This window comes from Arachis duranensis, chromosome 4 (genome assembly GCF_000817695.3).
Source record: "Arachis duranensis cultivar V14167 chromosome 4, aradu.V14167.gnm2.J7QH, whole genome shotgun sequence".
Lineage (NCBI taxonomy): Eukaryota > Viridiplantae > Streptophyta > Magnoliopsida > Fabales > Fabaceae > Arachis > Arachis duranensis.
The window spans coordinates 50,463,666-50,482,160 of NC_029775.3; the positions used below are offsets into that span (position 1 = coordinate 50,463,666).

The window sequence follows — 18,495 nt, forward strand, 5'->3', positions numbered from 1 at the left end:
ACATTTAGTGTCAATCCTTGGGTTGTTAATTGTTCTTGTTCCCACTAACGCTAATTTGTTGCTAAGGTAATTAGCAAGCAATTTAGGATTTGTGGGTTAAGAACACTTATGCTCATTTAACTTACCTTCCGATGTGAGGGTTGATCAAGTGAGACTAATCCAGCATGATTGCCATAGTTGTGGTTCTAACTAGGAAAGGACCCTTAGCTCTCTCCAAGCCAAGACCCCTTTTTATGCTTTCAATTTTCCATACATTTCCATGTTAATCTCTTTTATACTCGACTTGTTTATATTACATAGTAGGTTCTTTAATTTCTTTATTAGTTCAATCATTACAATGTTGCATGTTCTTTTATTACTTTATATGTTTATTTTCTCATTGACAACCCCTTGATCACTACAACTGGAATTTTCACACTCATTGCCCCTTTAGTGATTCCTTGGGAGACGACCCATGGGTTAAATACTCTCGGTTTAAAATTGGTTTTAAGTTGTGACACATCTTGTGAATTTCTAATTTGGTCGGCGACCGATTGTTAGGTTTGGGTCTATGCTTGCAACGTTAATCCTATTTTGAGAAATCACAACCAATACAATTGGGCATCCGTTACTAACCATTATTAATTATTTTCTTATACAAAAATGATTGATCTCTTGCAATTTTTAAAAGATGCCTTTTACTCACCATGGTTGTAAAAGCAGTACCTTTTCAACTATTTTGTGTTCAAAAAATTTGCATTCATGTACCAATTTCATGTAATAATATCTCTAATCTAACTAATCAGAAAACAACCTAAAAATCCTATTTTAAACATTTCTCAGCTATTCTGAATCAAAACCTAATCTAATCCTATTTTAACAACCTAAAAATCCACTAATCAGAAAACAAATCTAACCTGATCGCTTCTCTCTCACAACTTTCGCCATGTTAAACGAAGGGAATCTTGTGAAATCCTTCGACAAAACATCATCGTTCACCTCGTTCCCTAGGTCGCTGCAGAACAAGCGATAGTCATTCTCCGGTTACTCGGCCAGCGAGGGATCCTCCCACCTCTACCCGGCGGCACGGCGGGGAACTATATTCCGCTTCGCGTCGGTCTTGTGGTCGATGTCGCTGTTGTCTATGGCGGCCTTCACGCTCTCGAGAGCCTCTGGGGTGATGGTCTGAGCGTCGCGCTGGAAGAGTTGATGAGCATCGCGCTGGAATTGGTGGTGGTGTGATGGTGGAGGAGGATAGCTATATGCGGTAGCAGCGGGGGCAGCGGCGACGGTGGGAGGAGGGGGACGAGAGGGTGGGACGTAAGGCGGTTGTTGAAGGTGGAAGGGGTGGGGAAGTAAGAGTGATCGAAGGAGTAGGTGAATTGAGACGAGGAGGAGGATGATGAGGAAGGGTTTGCCATGGAATTCGATCGATCTGGATATTTGGGATCGAAATTAGGGTTTGTTATTTCAGACACATGTTAGAAGTTTAGTGTTTATTTCCTTTTATTTGTGTGCTGGGAATGGGGCTCGGGCAATGGTAGGTTTAGCTTATTATTTCCGACTGAAAATTTTAAATTACAGACGGATTTTCTGTCTGAAATAATTTCATAAAATGTAGTATCTTTGTCCAATTAATTACAGACGGATTTTTCTTCTGTAATTATTTCCGACAAAAAAAATTAATTTTTCCGACAGAATTATTGACGGATTTTCTTTTTCGTCTGTAATTTATGCTAATTTATTTTTTTTATTTTCCGACAAAAAATCCTTCTGAAATTCTGTCTGTATTTTCTTGGGATAAAATATGTCAGAAATATCCGTCTATAATTACTAATTTTCTAGTAGTGAAATGCAATAATCAATAAAAGCTATAACTAACATACGCAAGAATTCAACAATAGCAATTACGATAAAAATTAAAATACATGAAAATATGAAATTGCATTAAAAGAGAATCAAAATCTACAAGAGTTCATGAAGATAAAAGCAACAACAAAAAGGAAATGACAAGTAAAACTAGAAGACCAAAGATGTAATAACAAGAAATTAAAAGGGAAAACTAAATCAAAGCAAGAATTAAACCATAGATCTAAGAGAATTTGACCTAAACTACCCTAAATTCTAAAATTCTAGAAGGGATAGCTTCTCTCTCTAGAATTCTAACCTAAAACATGATGAAAAACTAAACAATGATTAATCCCCATTCCCCTACAATTTCTGGGTACAAAAGCATCAGAAATGAGTTGGATTTAGGCCTCTTTGAGCTCAGAAATCGCCCCCAGCCTGTTGCCTTTAATGAGGTCACGTGCGTACGCGTCACTGGCAACTTTCCTTATCATGCGTACACGTCGCCTTCACGATTCCTTCCCACGCGCACGCGTGGGTCACGTACCCGCGTCGTTGGACAGATTACCAAAATCTCATTTCTTCATGAATTCTCCATTTTTGCAAGCTTTTTCTTCATTTCTTCAATTCAATCCTTCCCTTCTAAACCTGAAATCACTTAACAAATATATCAAGGCATCAAATGGAATTAAAGTGAATTAAATTTATCAATTTTAAAGTCTAAAAAGCATGTTTTCACTCTTAAGCACAAATTAGGAAAAATTCACAAAACCTGAGGAAATTTTCTTAATAAGTTAGGTGAGTACTAAGTGGCTGAAAATCTAAGGAGTAAACCTAGTCAAACTAGCTTGAATAGAAGTTGGGTTTATCCCAGATAGAATCGGGTTGAATCCTAGGAAAATTGGTGAATATAATCCTTGTAAAAGATAGTGAAAATTTCATCATTGTTGTGGTGGAGATTGGATGTAGGCCACATTATACAAGATGGTTGAACCAGATATATGTAGGTTGTGTCAGTCTTCTTTCTCTATTTCGATTCTGGTTTTATTCCCTAAGAGATAAAATAAAATTGTCTCCTGCTTATTCAATCCAGCAAGATGTCACAGCAATTCTGTTCCCTCACAATCTTGTTTTGGCTCTTTTATCGACAAGAGACAAAATAAAAGTATCTCCTGTATTTTTAACAAGGACAGACTTAACTGATTCTTTAAGTTCCATCTAATTTAAAATAAAAGCAAATAAAACAAAAAAAAGCTAGATTTAACCTCTCTTTATTAAACCACTTATATCCATTTATTTGTACGTATAAATGTGTGTATTTATCGATTAAATTAAATCAAATTAAGAATAAAATGAGATGGGTAAAAGAAATCTATAATTGAATTGATAATTATAAATTAGATATACAAACGTGTTAATATAAACCAACTGAATTAGACAAGTAGCTGGTTTTCTTTTTACGAGAAATTTATTATATTAGTAGGTTTGTACTTATATATTACTAAGAAAAAAAAAATATTTTGTGAAAATTTTGAATTGGACTTTCGATCCTCGTCATTTTTCAATTTAGCAGCACGCATTTTAACGATTAAAAAATTGATAATTCGTCTTTTATCATTTTTCTATTAGACGTATAAGTTTTTTTTATAAAAATTTTTCGGTAAAAAATAATAAAAAATATTTACTGTAATGTTAATTTATATAATCTAACTTTTACTTATTCATATAGATAATAATTATTTGATTGAAATTACTTATTGATTATATAATCACTAAAACAACGTTGCAGGAGATAATAATTATTTAACTAGAATATTATTTTGATAAATATATAAGAGTTAAAAAGTTCCAATCAAATAATTATCATCTACATAAAATTGATATAGATCAAATTATATAAATTACATCACACATAAATATTTTTTGTCATTTTTTTTTTTTGAGAATTCTCACATAAGTATTCACGCATCTAATGAAAATGAAAGATAAGGAGTATATTATTATTTTCGAATTGTTAATATACGAGTTGTTTAAATTCAGAAAAATAAGAATCAAAAAAAGATTTTACTCTTTTGCTTATCAATATAGATATCTTAATAACCAAGAGATTAGGAGTTCAAATTTCTTTACAAAATGGAATAAAAAATATTAATTACTGTGTTTGGTGCTAAACTGTGAGAAATTAAAAAAAAATTATAATAACGTACTTATAAATTATCTTTTAAGAACTTGTTTAATATTTAAAAATAACTTATAAGTATTATAGAATTTTTTAAGAACTTTTCGTATCAATTTCTCATATTACTTTAAGGGTTTACTTGACATGTTAAGGTAATTTTTTTATAAAAGTATATAAAATATAAAATTTTTAAAGTATATATTATACATTTATTAAAATAAAATGTATAAAAAATTGTTAATAACAATAATTTTAATGTGTTTAAAAAAAATACTGAGCTAACTTTTTATTTTAATTATGGCTAAAAGTATTAAATATCTTTTTTTTAATTTTGGTCGTGTGTTTTAGATATATTCATACTTTGACCCAAAATAATAGTCTTGATCCAAGAGAGGCTATTCCTTTATCTATGGGTCTGTATTAATCTAGATAGTTGGCCTAAAACCACTAAAGAGCGCCCAAGGATACTCGAGCCGTCTTATCCGACCTGTACAGGACACGATTATCATAATTCGTGCCTGGTTTAACTTGGGAGGAAAGGCAACACTTCCTCCGCTACTTCTTATCTCACCCATGAAGGCAATTACAAAATGTGGGTTACCTGAAACGTTGATTTAGGCTTAAACGTGAGGTGCAAGTCCTTTGTGTAGCAGCATCTGACTTGTTAATGTCGAAATGCCGACTGTCTGAGTTCCTCATGAGAAAAGGGGTGGTGCTTACAAGAGACTCCGATGCTTAAGTTAGCAAAGTCTTTAAGCAGGTTTTAGTAGGTTAGAACGTGTATATACCTAAGAGGTGTCAATGTATTTATAGTAGAGTTGATAACCACCTTTGTTGGAGTAGTACCATCTTTATTGATGGATAACCGTTCCCTTTAACTTGGAAGTTTGTTAGGAACTATCTTTTAGCAAAGATAGAGATAGTTAGAGAGATTTAGGGAGGCAGTTACTTATTCAGATAAGCATAAGCTACCCCTTTTCATCGTGTCTGACCTCTTTAAAGAGGTCGGGTATGTGGTAGAGTCCACCCTCTTAGGTGGGCTTTTCATCTTTATTGGGCCTGGCTTTTGTGTTTTGGGCCAAAGTATGAATAGTTCCCCTACTTGAGTCTTGAGCTTTCTATAGGTCGGGCATAACCAATTTCATGGCTTCTGCTTAGACGTCGGGTATCCCGCCTTTTTGAAGGTTAGTTACTCGACGTGTTTTGAAAATTTTAAATGCTGCACTTTTAACGGGGAGCAAAAGTTGCACGGTTGGTGCACGACATTGTGATCTCTAACAATGGCGCTCATCTTGGTATGCGCGTTTATAACTCAGCATTTTCTTCACAACTTCGCACAACTAACCAGCAAGTGCACCGGGTCATCCAAGTAATAAACCTTACGTGAGTAAGGGTTGATCCCACGGAGATTGTTGGTATGAAGCAAGCTATGGTCATCTTATAAATCTCAGTTAGGCTGATTCAAATGGTTATGGAGATTTCGAATAATAATAATAAATAAACAGAAAATAAAGATAGAAATACTTATGTAAATCATTGGTGAGAATTTCAGATAAGTATATGGAGATGCTTTGTCCCTGTTGAATCTCTGCTTTCCTACTACCTTCCTTCAATCCTTCTTACTGCTTTCCATGGCAAGCTGTATGTAGGGCATCACCGTTGTCGATGGCTACATCCCATCCTCTCAGTGAAAAAGGTCCAAATGCTCTTGTCACAGCACGGCTAATCATCTGTCGGTTCTCGATCATGCCGGAATAGAATCCATTGATTCTTTTGCGTTTGTCATCATGCCCAACAATCGCGAGTTTGAAGCTCGTCACAGTCATTCAATCCTTGAATCCTACTCAGAATACCACAGACAAGGTTAAGACTTTCCGGATTCTCATGAATGCCGCCAACAATTCTAGCTTATACCACGAAGATTCTTATCAAGGAATCCAAGAGATATGCGCTCGGTCTAAGGTAGAATGGAAGTGGTTGTCAGTCACGCGTTCATAAGTGAGAATGATGATGAGTGTCACGGATCATAACATTAATCATGTTCAAGTGCAATGAATATCTTAGAACAAGAATAAGCTGAATTGAATAGAAAATAGTAGTAATTGCATTAAAACTCGAGGTACAACAGAGATCCACACCCTTAATCTATGGTGTGTAGAAACTCCACCGTTGAAAATACATAAGTGATGGTCCAGGCATGGCCGAATGGCCAGCCTCCACAAATGGCATATGAATTCGAAAATAGGGAAAATGACCTGTTCTAAGGACTAGGCGTCCAAAGATGTGGTCAAAAGACATCTAATACAATAGTAAAATGTCCTATTTATACTAGACTACTTACTAGGGTTTACAGAAATAAGTCTAAGTGCAGAAATCCACTTCCGGGGCCCACTTGATGTGTGTTTGGACTGATCTTGAGTTTTATACATGCAAAGGCTTCTTTTGGAGTTAAACACCAAGTTGTAACATGTTTTTGGCATTTAACTCTGGTTCGTGACGTGTTTCTGGCGTTTGACTCCATAATGCAGCATGGAACTGGTGTTGAACCCCAGTTTATGTTGTCTAATCTCGAATAAAGTATGGACTATTATATATTGCTGGAAAGCTCTGGATGTCTACTTTCCAATGCCATTAAGAGAAGCCATTTGGAGTTTTTTAGCTCTAGAAAATCCATTTCGAGTGCAGGGAGGTCAGAATCCAACAGCATCAGCACTCCTTTGTCAGCTTGAATCAGATTTTTGCTCAGGTTCCTCAATTTCAACCAGAAAATACCTGAAATCACAGAAAAACACACAAACTCATAGTAAAGTCTAGAAATGTGAATTTAGCATAAAAACTAATGAAAACATCCCTAAAAGTAACTAGATCCTACTAAAAATTACCTAAAAACAATGCCAAAAAGCGTATAAATTATCCACTCATCACAACACCAAACATAAATTGTTGCTTGTCCCCAAGCAACTAAAAATCAAATAGGATAAAAAGAAGAGAACATACTATAAATTCTAAAATATCGATGAATATTAGTTCTAATTAGATGAGCGAGACTTGTAGCTTTTTGCTTCTGAACAGTTTTGGCATCCCACTTTATCCTTTGAAGTTTAGAATGATTGGCATCTATGGGAACTTAGAATTTCAGATAGTGTTATTGATTCTCCTAGTTAAGTATGTTGATTCTTGAACACAGCTACTTTTATGAGTCTTCACTGTGGCCCTAAGCATTTTGTTTTCCAGTATTACCACCAGATACATAAATACTACAGACACATGACTGGGTGAATCTTTTTAGATTGTGACTCAGCTTTGCTAAAGTCCCCAGTTAGAGGTGTCCAGAGCTCTTAAGCACACTCTTTTTGCCTTTTTCTTTCTATTTTTTTCGCCACTTTTTTTTCGCAAGCTTTGTTCTTCACTGCTTTTTCTTGCTTTAAGAATCAATTTTATGATTTTTCATATCATCAATAACATTTCTCTTGTTCATCATTCTTTCAAGAGCCAACAATTTTAACATTCATAAACAACAAAATAAAAAATATGCACCGTTCAAGCATTCATTCAGAAAACAAAAAGTATTGTCACCACATCAATATAATTAAACTAATTCAAGGATAAATTTGAAACTCATGTACTTCTTGTTCTTTTGAATTAGAAACATTTTTCATTTACGAGAGGTGAAGGATTTATGGAATTATTCATAGCTTTAAGACATAGCTACTAAATACTAATGTCATGTAGGAAAAACACAAACATAGATAAACATTAAGCATAAAAAACAAAAAACAGAGAAATAAGAATAAGGAATGAGTCCACCTCAGTGATGGTGGCACTTTCTTCTTGAAGAACCAATGATGTCCTTGAGCTCTTCTATGTCTCTTCCTTGCCTTTGTTGCTCCTCCCTCATTGCTCTTTGATCTTCTCTAATTTCATGGAGAATGATAGAGTACTCTTGATGTTCCACCCTTAATTGATCCATGTTATAACTAAAGTCTTCTGGATAAGTGTTGAGTTGTTCTCAATAGTTGTTGGGAGGAAAGTGCATCCCTTGAGGCATCTCAGGGATTTCTTGATGAGGTCCATGAGTGGGCTCTCTTGATGTGCAGTCAAATGCTCTATTACTGAGCTATAGACCCTTGAGATGAATCTCTGTATCTCCCATGACTCAGAGGTGGAAGCAATTGCCTTCTCTTTCCTCTTTCTTGAGGTTTCTCTGGCCTTAGGTGCCATAAATGGTTATGGAAAAATAAAAAGCTATGCTTTTACCACACCAAACTTAGAATGTTGCTCGCCCTCGAGCAAAAGAAGAAAGAATAGAAGAAGAAGATATGGAGGAGAGGGAGAGATGTTTATGTTTCGGCCATTTAGGGTGGGTTTGGGTGAGAAGGATGGATGGATGTGAGTGGTGAAGAGGTGATAGGGAAGAGAGATTGAGGTGATTGGTGAAGGAGAGAGAAGGTGAGTTGAGGTAGGTGGGGATCCTGTAGGGTCCACAGAGATGATCCTGTGGGGTCTACAGATCCTGAGGTGTCAAGGATTTACATCCTTGCACCAAGGAGGCGTGTAAAACACCCTCTGCATGCAATCCTGGTGTTTAATGCCAGATTGATGCTTGTTTCTGGCATTAAACGCCAGTTCTATGCTTGTTTTGGGCGTTCAACGCCAGTCTGCAGCATGTTTCTGGCGTTGAACGCCAGCTTTCCTCAGTGTGCAATCCTAGCGTTTGAACGCCAGATTGCTGCATGTTTCTGGCATTCAACACTAGATCCATGCTCTGTTCTGGCGTTGAATGCCAGCCAGATGCTCCTTACTGGCGTTTAAACGCCAGTAAGCCCTTCCTCCAGGGTGTGTTGTTTCTTCTGCTGTTTTTGATTTTGTTTTTAATTTTAGTATTTGTTTTGTGACTCCACATGATCATGAACCTAATAAAACATAAAATAATAATAAAAATAAAAATTAGATAAATAAAAATTGGGTTGCCTCCCAATAAGCGCTTCTTTAATGTCACTAGCTTGACAGTGGGCTCTCATGGAACCTCACAGGTGATTAGGTCAATATTGTAGACTCCCAATACCAAACTTAGAGTTTGAATGTGGGGGTTTAACACCAAACTTAGAGTTTGGTTGTGGCCTCTCAACAATAAACTTAGAGTTTAATTGTGGGGGCTTTGTTTGACTCTATATTGAGAGAAACTTTGCATGCTTCCTCTCCATGGTTCCAGAAGAAGATCCTTGAGATTTAAACACAAGGTAGTCCCCATTCAATTGAAGGACTAATTCTCCTCTGTTAACATCTATTACAGCTCCTGCTGTGGCTAGGAAAGGTCTTCCAAAGATGATGCATTCATCCTCCTCCTTCCTAGTGTCCAAGATTATGAAATCAGCAGGGATGTAAAGGCCTTTAACCTTCACTAGCACATCCTCTACCAATCAATAAGCTTGTCTTACTGACTTGTCTGCCATTTGTAATGAGAATATGGCAGGCTGTACCTCAATGATCCCCAGCTTCTCCATTACAGAGAGTGGCATAAGATTTATGCCTGACCCTAGGTCGCATAGAGCCTTCTCAAAGGTCATGGTGCCTATGGTACAGGGTATTAAGAATTTACCAGGGTCTTGTTTCTTTTGAGGTAAAGTTTGCTGAACCCATGTATCTAGTTCACTAATGAGAAAGGGAGGTTCACCTTCCCAAGTCTCATTACCAAACAACTTGGCATTCAGCTTCATGATGGCTCCCATATATTGAGAAACTTGCTCTCCAATAACATCTTCATCCTCTTTAGAGGAACAATAGTCTTCAGAGCTCATGAATGGCAGAATGAGGTTTAATGGGATCTCTATGGTCTCTATATGACCTTCAGATTCCTTTGGGTCCTCTATAGGGAACTCCTTCCTGCTTGAGAGACGTCCCATGAGGTCTTCCTCATTGGGATTCACGCCCTCTCCTTTCTCTCTAGGTTCAGCCATGTTGATTATATCAATGGCCTTGCACTCTCTTTTTGGATTCTCTTCAATATTGCTTGGGAGAGTACTAGGAGGAGTTTCAGTGACTTTCTTACTCAGTTGGCCCACTTGTGCCTCTAAATTTCTGATGGAGGATCTTGTTTCACTCATGAAACTTAAAGTGGCCTTAGAAAGATCAGAGACTATGTTTGCTAAGCTAGAAGTGCTCTGCTCAGAATTTTCTGTCTGTTGCTGAGAAGATGATGGAAAAGGCTTGCTATTGCTGAGCCTATTTCTTCCACCATTATTAAAGCCTTGTTGAGGCTTTTGTTGATCCTTCCATGAGAAATTTGGATGATTTTTCCATGATAAATTATAGGTGTTTCCATAAGGTTCACCGATGTAATTTACCTCTGCTATTGCAGGGTTCTCAGGATCATAAGCTTCTTCTTCAAAAGATGCCTCTTTAGTACTGTTGGATACATTTTGCCATACATTCAGACTTTGAAAAATCATGTTGACTTGTTGAGTCAACATTTTGTTCTGAGCCAATATGGCATTCAGAGCATCAAATTTAAGAACTCCTGTCCTCTGAGGCGTCCCATTACTCATAGAATTCCTCTCAGAAGTGTACATGAACTGGTTATTTGCAACCATGTCAATGAGTTCTTGAGCTTCTGCAGGCGTTTTCTTCATGTGAATGGATCCACCTGCAGAATGGTCCAGTGATATCTTGGAGAACTCAGATAGACCATAATAGAATATATCCAGAATGGTCCACTCTGAAAGCATGTCAGAAGGCCACCTTTTGGTCATCTGTTTGTATCTTTCCCAAGCTTCATAGAGGGATTCACCATCTTTCTGTTTGAAGGTCTGAACATCCACTCTAAGCTTGCTCAGCTTTTGAGGAGGAAAGAACTTAGCCAAGAAGGCCGTGACCAGCTTATCCCAAGAGTCCAAGCTATCTTTAGGTTGTGAGTCCAACCGTATTGTAGCTCTGTCTCTTATAGCAAAAGGGAAAAGCATGAGCCTGTAGACTTCAGGATCTACTCCATTAGTCTTAACAGTCTCACAGATCTGCAAGAACTCAGTTAAAAATTGGTAGGGATCTTCTGATGGAAGTCCATGAAACTTGCAATTCTGTTGCATTAGAGCAAGTAGTTGAGGTTTAAGTTCAAAATTATTTACTCCAATGGCAGGGATTGAGATGCTTCTTTCATCAAACTTGGAAGTAGGTGTAGTATAATCACTGAGCATCCTCCTTGCATTATTATTTTGGCTGCCATCTCCTCTTCCTTTTCAAAAATTTCTGTAAGGTATTCTCTGGATTGTTGTAATTTAGCTTCTCTTAGTTTCCTCTTCAGAGTCCTTTTAGGTTCAGGATCTGCTTCAACAAGAATGTTCTTGTCCTTGCTCCTGCTCATATGAAAAAAGAAGGGAACAGAAAATAATAATAGGGATCCTCTTTACCACAGTAGAGAGATTCCTTTATGTTAGTAGAAGAAAAAAAGAATAGAAGAAGGAAAATGTAAGAATCCAAACACAAGGGTGAAGATACGTTCAGATTCTTGAGATGAAGAGAAGTGTTAGTAAATAAATAAATAAATAGACGAAGATGAGAGGGAGAGAATTTTGAAAATTAATTTTGAAAAATAAGTCAGTGATTTTCGAAAATTAAAGGAAAAAATAAAATTAAGATTAAAGTTTGAAACAATTAATTGATTAAAAAGAATTTTGAAAAGGAGGGAGAAAATTTTCGAAAATTAGAGAGATAAAATTAGTTAGGTGGTTTTGAAAAAGATAAGAAACAAACAAAAAGTCAATTAGTTAGTTGAAAAAGATTTGAAAATCAATTTTGGGAGGATAAGAAGTTAGAAAAGATATTTTGAAATCAAATTTGAAAAAGATATAATTTGAAAAAGATATTTTAAAAAGATATGATTGAAAAAGATATTTTGAAGAAGATTTAATTTTTAAAATTAAAATTGATTACTTGACTAACGAGAAACTTAAAAGATATGATTCTAGAATTTAAAGATTGAACCTTTCTTAACAAGAGAGTAACAAACTTCAAATTTTTGAATCAATCACATTAATTGTTAGTAAAGTTTTCAAAATTTGAAATAAAGACAAGAAAAAGATTTTGAAAGTAATTTTAAAAATTTCGAAAATAATAAATAAAAAAATGAAAAAGATTTAATTTTTGAAAAAGATTTTGAATAGATAGGATTTTTAAAATTGAAAATTTGACTTGACTTATAAGAAATAGTTTAAGTTTTTTTTTTAAATTTTAACTAAATCAACTCAAATTTTTTAAATTTTGAGAAAAATAGGGAAAAGATAATTTTTTTGAATTTTTAATTATGAGAGAGACAAACACAAAAATGACTCACAACATAAAAATTATGAATCAAAACACATAATGCATGCAAGAACACTATGAATGTCAAGATGAACACCAAGAACACTTTGAAGATCAAGATGAACATCAAGACTTATTTTTGAAAAATTTTCAAGAAAAGAAAAACATGCAAGACACCAAACTTAGAAATTTTTCATGTTTAGACATTATGAATGCAAAAATGCATATGAAAAACAAGAAAAGACACAAAACAAGAAAATATCAAGATCAAACAAGAAAACCTAGCAAGAATAACTTGAAGATCATGAAGAACACCATGCATGATTTTTCAAAAAATGCATAATTTTTAAAAACATGTAATTGACACCAAACTTAAAAATTGACACTAGACTCAAACAAGAAACACAAAAATATTTTTGACTTTTATTTTAGATTTTATTTTATATTTTTCGAAAACATATTTTGGAAAAAGGAAGTAATGAATCCAAAGTCCTCAATCAGAATTTCAAGAATCATGTAATGTTAGTCTAAAGCTCCGGTCCGGGAATTAGACATGGCTTTATAGCCAACAGGCTTCAAAATGTTACATGAAACTCTAGAATTCATTCCTAAAAACTCTGAAAATTTTCGAAAACAGGTGATAAATTTTTGAAATATTTTTGAAAAATCTTTGAAAATAAAACAAAAAAGAAAATTACCTAATCTGAGCAACAAGATGAACCGTCAGTTGACCAAACCCAAACAATCCCCGGTAACGGCGGCAAAACCTTGGTGCACGAAATTGTAATCTAAACAATGGCGCTCATCTTGGTATGCGCATTTATAACTCAGCACTTTCTTCACAACTTCGCACAACTAACCAGCAAGTGCACTGGGTCGTCCAAGTAATAAACCTTACGTGAGTAAGGGTCGATCCCACGGAGATTATTGGTATGAAGCAAGCTATGGTCATCACTTAAATCTCAGTTAGGCTGATTCAAATGGTTATGGAGTTTTCGAATAATAATAATAAATAAACAAAAAATAAAGATATAAATACTTATGTAAATCATTGGTGAGAATTTCAGATAAGTATATGGAGATGCTTTGTCCCAGTTGAATCTCTGCTTTCCTACTGCCTTCCTTCAATCCTTCTTACTCCTTTCCATGGCAAGCTGTATGTAGGGCATCACCGTTGTTAATGGCTACATCCCATCCTCTCAGTGAAAAAGGTCCAAATGCTCTTGTCACAGCACGGCTAATCATCTGTCGGTTCTCGATCATGCCGGAATAGAATCCATTGATTCTTTTGCGTTTGTCATCACGCCCAACAATCGCGAGTTTGAAGCTCGTCACAGTCATTAATCCTTGAATCCTACTCGGAATACCACAGATAAGGTTTAGACTTTCCAGATTCTCATGAATGCCACCAACAATTCTAGCTTATACCATGAAGATTCTGATCAAGGAATCCAAGCGATATGCGCTCGGTCTAAGGTAGAACGGAAGTGGTTGTCAGTCACGCGTTCATAAGTGAGAATGATGATGAATGTCATGGATCATCACATTCATCATGTTGAAGTGCAACGAATATCTTAGAACAAGAATAAGCTGAATTGAATAGAAAATAGTAGTAATTGCATTAAAACTCGAGGTACAGCAGAGCTCTACACTCTTAATCTATGGTGTATAGAAACTCCACCGTTGAAAATACATAAGTGATGGTCCAGGCATGGCCGAATGGCCAGCCTCCACAAATGGCATATGAATTCGAAAATAGAGAAAAGGACCTAGTCGAAGGACTAGGCATCCAGAGATGTGGTCAAAAGACATCTAATACAATAGTAAAATGTCCTATTTATACTAGACTAGTTACTAGGGTTTACAAAAATAAGTCTAAGTGCAGAAATCCACTTCCGGGGCTCACTTGGTGTATGCTTGGGCTGAGCTTGAGCTTTGTATGTGCAGAGGCTTCTTTTGGAGTTAAACGCCAAGTTGTAACGTGTTTTTGGCGTTTAACTCTGGTTCGTGGCGTATTTCTGGCGTTTGACTCCAGAATGCAGCATGGAACTGGCGTTGAACGCCAGTTTACATCGTTTAATCTCAAATAAAGTATATACTATTATATATTGCTGGAAAGCTCTGGATATCTACTTTCCAAAGCTCTGAAGAACGCGCCATTTGGAGTTTTGTAGCTCCAGAAGATCCATTTCAAGGGCAGGGAGGTCAGAATCTAACTACATCAGCAGTCCTTTGTCAGCCTGATCAGATTTTTGCTTAGGTCCCTCAATTTCAGCCAAAAAATACCTGAAATCATAGAAAAAATCATAAACTCATTGTAAAGTCCAGAAATGTGAATTTAGCATAAAAACTAATGAAAGCATCCCTAAAAGTAGTTAGATCCTACTAAAAATTACCTAAAAACAATGCCAAAAAGTGTATAAATTATCTGCTCATCACAACACTAAACTTAAATTGTTGCTTGTCCCCAAGCAAATGAAAATCAAATAGGATAAAAAGAAGAGAACATACTATAAATTCTAAAATATCGATGAATATTAGTTCTAATTAGATGAGTGGGACTTGTAGCTTTTTGCTTCTGAACAGTTTTGGCATCCCACTTTATCCTTTGAAGTTTAGAATGATTGGCATCTATGGGAATTTAGAATTTTAGATAGTGTTATTGATTCTCCTAGTTAAGTATGTTGATTCTTGAACACAGCTACTTTTATGAGTCTTGGTCGTGGCCCTAAGCATTTTGTTTTCCAGTATTACCACCGGATACATAAAAGTGGTGCGGAGAGGAATGTTTTCATTTTCACTGCTGTTTGACGTGCCCCTTCATTTTTCGAAACCTTCATCAAGGTTGGTTTCCTTTACCCATTTTCTGATGATCTTGAATTCTGTATGCATGAACCTGCTCTGAATAATGGTGATAATGTTGATGTGCTTGTGTTTTTCAAATCTTAGAGTTGCTCTAACTGTTGTTTCATTTTTTTTGCTGAAAAAAGTCTTTTTGTTTTCCTTTTGAGGCTGGTGTAGAGTGCTTGGGTCTAAAGGACTCCGTTGATGGCAAATTGATATCATTTCTTTGCTTGTTTTGATTTTTTGGATTTTCTTATCTTTGTTGATCTTTGTGGAACTATATCTGTTACCATTTTGTTGCCCATTTTTTATCTGTGTTGCCCCTAATGATGTCGCTGCGATTTGACGATGTTTGCATAGGAGGGACACCTTTTGGTTGCTTTTTTTGGAAAAAATGGCTTTCTTTGATTTTGCTGGTTTCGCTCGACTTTTTTTGGACAAGGTCCAACTTCTCTTAGTAACGATCTTTTTACTTTGCATCTGTAGGTGTAGCTTTTATGTCTCCTGCTGTAGTTTTGAAAATGTCGACTAAGGTTCCATCTAATCTCTTAACCTGGGTAGATACCAATGACCTGTCTTGTATTCCTGTAGTCGATAGGGAGTATGGTGAGACTTATCCTGGATATCATAGGATTTGTGAGAATAGGGAGGCGTGCTCCTCTTTGCTTGGCACCTCCTTCGGAGCTTCTTTTTCAACTGGCTTCTCAATAACTTGTGTTTCCTCACTTGTCACTGGTCTACTTACCAATGTTATAACCTTGCACTCCTCTCTTGGATTTAGAATTGTGTTGCTAGGAAGGGTATTGGTGGTCCTCTGATCAATCTCAACAACCTTTGTGGCTATTTGACCCATCTGAACCTCCAGGTTCCTAAGTGAAGCTCTGGCTTCCTGCATGAAACTAAGAGTATTCTTGGAGAGCTATGCAACTATATATTCCAAGTCAAAAGATTTTTGAGAATGAGAAGGTGCATTGTTGTTGTTGAAATCACTCTAATTGAAATTTTTCTGATGGTTCTGATTGTTATTGAAGCTCTGGTGCCTCTGTGGTTGATTTTCCCATCCAAAAGTTTTGGTGATTCCTCCACCTTGGATTATAAATCTTGGAAAAAGAATAATTATTGGGGAGTCTAGAGGAATTATCCATATAATTAACCTGTTTAGAGGAAAATTGACCATAATTATAAGGCTCACCTTGAGGGAATCTGCCACTCATGTCATAGGAAGCATCTTCGGTATTAATAGGTGAAACTTATAGTCCACCCAAGGGTTAAGTAATGGCATTTATTTGTTGAGACGTAGCCTTGTTCTAAGCAAGAATCGCATCCAAAGCATCCGATTCCATGATTCCTTTCTTCATATAGGTCCTCTCAGAAGAATATAAATACTGGTTGTTAGCAACTATCTCAATCAACTGCATAGCAACATCAGGGGTCTTTTTAATGTGGAGTGACCCTCCTGCAGAATTATCCAGAGATATTCTGACGGTCTCAAAGACTCCATCATAAAATATCTGCAACTAAATCCAGTCTAAGAACATATCAGGAGGACATTTCTTGAGCATCAACTTGTACCTCTCCTAGGCTTCATAGAGAGACTCGCCTTCTCCCTGGCTGAAGGTCTGAACATCCGTTCTCAGCTTATTCAGCCTCTGAGATGGAAAGAATTTGGTCAGAAACCTGTTGACGAACTTATCCCAAGTATCCAAGCTCTCTTGGGCTGTGTATCAAGCCACTACTTGGCTATGTCCCGTACAGCAAACTGAAAGAGGAACACCTTATAAACATCAGGCTGAATACCATTGGTCTTCACAGTGTCACAGTGAAGAGAGGACTTTTGCGTGGTCTAGAATTCAGAATAAATTTCCGTTGCAAGTATAGCTTCTAAACCAACAAAAGTCATTTCTTACAAACGTTTTGGTTGTCACAAGTAACAAACCCCTGATAAAATTGATAACCGAAGTATTTAAACCTCGGGTCATCTTCTCAAGGAATTGCAGGGAGGTATGTTCTTATTATTGGTTATAAGTCTTGTAAATTGGGAGTTTTGAAAGTAAGGAACAAGTATGTTAAATGATAAGAAAAATAAAATAGTAATGATAAAATAAACTCTTGGCAAGATATTAGAATCAGAATTCCTATCCTAGTTATCCTTATCAGGTGTGATGAGAATTGGGTTTTAATCCCACTTAGTTATCCTTATTAAAGAAGGGAAGGTCAAGTGGGCTAATTAGGTTGATCCTCAAGTCTTAGTCAATCCCTGTGGGAAGACTAGCTTTAGAGCGATCTAGATCAATTAGAATCTGCCAATTTCAACCACTGCTGAGTTTGACAACTCAAGTGTTACCAATTACCTAACCAAAGCCAATAGTAAATAATCTAAATTAAAAATAAGGAAAAACAATCATGAGTCTGAAATACCTCAAATTATATTTAAATAAAGATGTCAACTTTAACATGGACAAATTCATAAATCAAATTGGAAAGACAAATAAAAAGAACATTGAACCTATGATTTGAAGAAGATGAAAATATTCCTAAGTTCTAAAAATCCTAATCCTAAATCCTAAGAGAGAGGAGAGAACCTCTCTCTCTAAAACTACATCTAAACTATGAAAAGTGAAAATAACTGGCGATCCCCCATATGGATGTATTCCTCCACTTCATAACCTCTAATCTGTGCCTCTTTGATTTGGATCTGGGCCAAAAGGGGCCCAAAAATCGCTGGAAACGAGATCTGCAAATTCTGCAGATCGCGAACATCACGCGTCCGCGTGGGTCACGTGGTCGCGTCATCTGGAGTGTTGCTCTTTCACGCGGTCGAGTCAGTCATGCGCCTGCGTCAATTGTATTTCACAAGTCACGTTCGCCTCATTCATGTGTTCGCGTCGAATCTCTTTAGCACGAACCACGCGTTCGCGTCGTCCAAGCGAACGCGTCACTACCAATTTCTCCAAAACTCCAATTTATGCTTTCCTTTCCATCCTTTAAGTCATTCCTGCCTTAGAAGCTCTGCAACTACTCAACACATAAATCACGGCATCGAATGGTAATAAAGGGTAATTAAAATAATTACTTTTAAAGCATAGAAAACATGTATTTCACATATATCACATAATAATGAAGGGAAAGCAAAACAATGCAATTTCCATGAATAAGTAGGTGAAGGGTTGAATAAATCACTTAAATTGAGCATAATATATATCATAAAATATGGGTTTATCAACCTCCCCACACTTAAACAATAGCATGTCCACATGCTAAATCCAAGATAAAGAGTAAGGTAAAGTGGTGGAATCTCATGCAATGCAATCTATCCTAGATGCAACTAACTAAATGAGTCATGCAAATCT

At 36.2% G+C, this 18,495-nt stretch overlaps 1 pseudogene; it reads right to left on the reverse strand.

Moving 5' to 3' along the window:
* Nucleotides 1–891: 891 nt before the first annotated feature.
* On the reverse strand, nucleotides 892–1,476 carry LOC107484178 (uncharacterized; annotated as a pseudogene).
* Between the last annotated feature and the right edge of the window lie 17,019 nt (nucleotides 1,477–18,495).